Below are 4,051 nucleotides of genomic sequence, written 5' to 3'. Positions count from 1 at the left end.
AAATCAGGTGCATGTGTTTCTTTTTTCTTTGATTGTTAGTTAGGAATAAGTGGATTGTAATGTGTATTTTAATTTCCGGGGTGAAAAGTTGGGAAGGTTAGTCGTGTCACATCCCTTGTGCATTTTTAAACTCTAGTTCTTACACATTGAGGACAATATGTACTTCAAGTGTGGGGATGGGGGAGTAGTAAAAATTTTCGATTTTTACCCATGCATTTAAACACTACACATTGAAGACAATGTTTGCCTCAAGTGTGGGGATGGGGGAAAATTTCAAAAATTTTTCAAAAATGTCTTGTTTCAAAAGCAATCTTAAAAGCACAAGTAACCAAGTCAATGAGGGATGGCACAACCCATTTGGTCTTTTGTCATGGTCAAGTTCAAATTAATAGCATGACGGATATTTAGCGGGTGGTTATTCGGGAATAATCCGCCTAAGAAACTAGTATATCATGCATATCACATATCATACCTTTATACGTGAGTTTTGAGCCACTTTTATATCATAGAGCTACATTTACATGTTTCTTTGTTGAGTGGACCATTAGTCGCGTATTGTAGAACTTGCAACTTTTGATACGTTCGAGACCATAGACCGAATACAAGCACGAGAATGATTAAGGCATTAGGTAAACCTTTTCCTTTTACACCATTTTTATATCCTTACCCAAAAATTATCCCCTAGTAGCCAACTTTAAGCCTAAACCTTTCGTTTGACAACACACTTAACCCATAACCATAAGCCTTTTCTTTTTAAACCCGTGTGATGAAAATTCGATTTTAGGAATTTAAGTTTGTATAGTTGTGATTCATATGAAAAAAAAATGATGAAAACTCATTAAGAAAAACACAAAAAGATGTTCTAGTAATTGTTGAATAAAAGGCGAAAGTTGTTGCCTCATAGTTGATGTTTATATTTAGTTTTGTTTAGTTTAGTGGTTCGTAATAAAAATCGAATTTTTCATCACCTTAGCCATTTTAAAAATATCCTATTCCATACCCTTAGCCTAGCCCCGTTACAACCCTTCAAAGACCTTTTGACTTGTGCTTAGTATTCGTAATCAATGGTGGAGAATGATTGAGTTGCAAGCCTATGCGGGTACGTGTTCTAACCGGTTTTGAGCGATTAATTGATTGTAGTGCTAATACATTATACATATTAGCCAAATTTTAAGCCGAGTGGAGAGAATATTGTGAGGGATATGCATGACTTGTTAGTTTTACGGGCGGGTTAATCTTGGATAACCATTATTATATGTGATTATTCACTTTACCGGTAAATATGTGGAGATTGTAAAGAATGTGAACTTTTGTATGATAATAGACCTTAACCCTTGTCTCGGGGAATGGGATGTATATTCGTTGTTCGACCCATGTGAAAGTGAAAAAAACAGATTTGCTTGAGGACAAGCAAAAGACAAGTGTGGGGATGTGATACGTGGTTGAAAACCGGTGTTTGTTATTGCATAACTTGATGTTTTTACATAGGTTTTAAACTCGGATAGCCTACTTTTAATCAAATATGTGTTTTGCAGGTTTGATGAAGTTTAAGGAGCTTTTCGAGAGCTTTACGAGTCACCGGGTCGAAAACTGGAGCATCGGGACGCGTTATGGATCAACCGGAGGTGCGAGGATTGAAAAATGAGAAGTTGATACTCAAGAGGCCGTCGCCAACGGGCTAGAGGCCGTCCCGGACGGGCTCTAGATAACCCCGTCGGCCAAAACCCCCCGTAACCAGTCAATTAACCCGTCGGCACAACTTGAGTTTTTGGGGACCCGTCGGCGACGGGGTCAGGCCCGTCGGCGACGGGCATCAGATTTTGCTGGCGTGAATTTTTGGTTTTTGGGTTTAAGGATCGAGTTCTATTGGTCATGAGGCATTGATTTCCGGGGGTTACACATCTTGGGGGTTTTGAATCTTGTTCTTGGAGCCACAACCACCCATCTATCATCTACCATTCAACTATTACAACCGCTAGCAACCGAATCAAGAAACATCACCATCATCAATTCTTGATAATCCCCAATTCCTACATAACCCTAATTCTTCATCCATTCACCATTTTCATCACCACCAATCATTCCATAAAACCTAATCATTCATCATTCCTCCATCCTTCAAGCTTCAAGATGGTGCAATCCGCATTCCAAACATCCGGTGATCAAGTTTCTTCAACCATGAGCGGCTAATCATCTCGGTTTCACCCCGGTGTAGGTAGTTGTTAATGTTAGAGTTTCAATTTGTTCTTGTTTCATCTTAGTGACAATTTGTATTTGGTTTTTGAAACTTTTGACAATAGTATTACATTTGTTACGAATTCGTGAATTGTCGAACGATGTTAAAAGTTATGACTTTGCGAAACGGTGATAAGTAATTGTACGTTATCATTGTTAGGATTTACTTGTGTTGATTACAAGTGTCTTTTTATCCGTTCTTCGGGGCGTTGATAGCTAGTAGCACCTAAGTCATGGTACACTAAATCCGTTAATCGAATGCATTTGAGTTGAAACTAAAACTTGTAGAAATCCTAGGTTTACAATTACCGAAACCGGGCGTGATTCCTTTTTATTATTATTGTTCTAGTAACTGTTTTTATTGCAATCGTTAAGTAGTATTTGCCAATCATTCTCCTCAATCCATTGAGTTAAAAATCATATCTCTCAATTAAACGAAAACACAAAAATACTTTAGCAAGCTTCATAAATTGTGACGACTGTTTTAATTCATTCGAATCCACACACAAACCACATACTCTTCGTGGTTCGACCCCTTACTACCACTAACACATTGTTAAGGGTAACTTGGGCTTATAAATATTATCTTTGACCGGAGCTCGACACTCCGATCAGTTTTCTTCTTCCAGATTCATGTTCTGTTATTGCAGCTGCATCTTCTCCGATTCCAAGTTGTTCTTAGCCCTAAGCAATCCAGGTATGATATCTATGCACCTTTGGCACCTTTGCTGATCGAACCATCCAATAAATGGACAATTTGAACCCTACAATTGACCAAATCAAAACATTAAAATCACAAACGACATTCCCTAATCTAATCGATGAACCCTAATTTTGAAGATGAAAGATTACCTGGACAGGACAAGCATAAAAACGACGACCAGGATTCTTGCTTGTCCATGACGTCTGTATTATTGCATCTCTTCCACAATGGCAAAAAACCATGATCAACGATGCTTTGGAGGTTGAAGAAACCCTAATTTGATCAAATGCAGATAGATGATTTTGTGTTGTGGTTGGTGTGCAATATAAATGAGGATATAAATGGGGAATTAAATGATTTAACAGGGAATGACCATTTTACCCTCATGTGCCTTGCACATGCCTTAATTTAACTGAGAATTCTAACCTGGTTTGGGTTAAAGGACAAAACTTGCAAGATTTGGAAACATAAAGGACACCGCCTGACAATTTTAAAGACAAAGGATAGCGCCTGAAATTTGATGCAAACATAAAGGACAAAACTTGTAATTTACTCTTTAATTAAATAATATAAGTATTAATGTCATATAAAATAGTTATTATACCATAGTAAACTTTATGTACTTTATATGCTATTTTTTTTTCAATTTTACGTGAATACAAATATATATATATATATATATATATATATATATATATATATATATATATATAAATATATATATATATATATAGAAAGTGTATCTTATATTTTGCCTTAACGTACAAAGCGTACGCAATGACAAATTTGCATGTTATATCAAAGGTCGCATGTTGTAAAAATTTGAAGAGCGCATGTTCAAAAGAAAGAAAAACAAATCAAATGTTTATAAAAAAAAAACAATTTCGCATGTTAATAAAAAAATCGCATGTTGGTTAAAAAAACCAAACTCGCATGTTATAAAGTTTTTTTCGCACGTTGATACTAACTCTCGTACACTTCGTACGTTAAGACATTTTATACAATAACCATAACCGACCTCTATATATAATTTTCTTTTATATTTTATACTAAAGATATTTTGACAGATTAAAAACTATTGACAACCACCACCAACTAAAAGCCCTGCAATTC

Source organism: Helianthus annuus, chromosome 1 (assembly GCF_002127325.2).
Source record: "Helianthus annuus cultivar XRQ/B chromosome 1, HanXRQr2.0-SUNRISE, whole genome shotgun sequence".
NCBI lineage: Eukaryota > Viridiplantae > Streptophyta > Magnoliopsida > Asterales > Asteraceae > Helianthus > Helianthus annuus.
The sequence above is the reverse complement of the archived record's forward strand: the minus strand, read 5'-3'. Positions refer to the sequence as shown.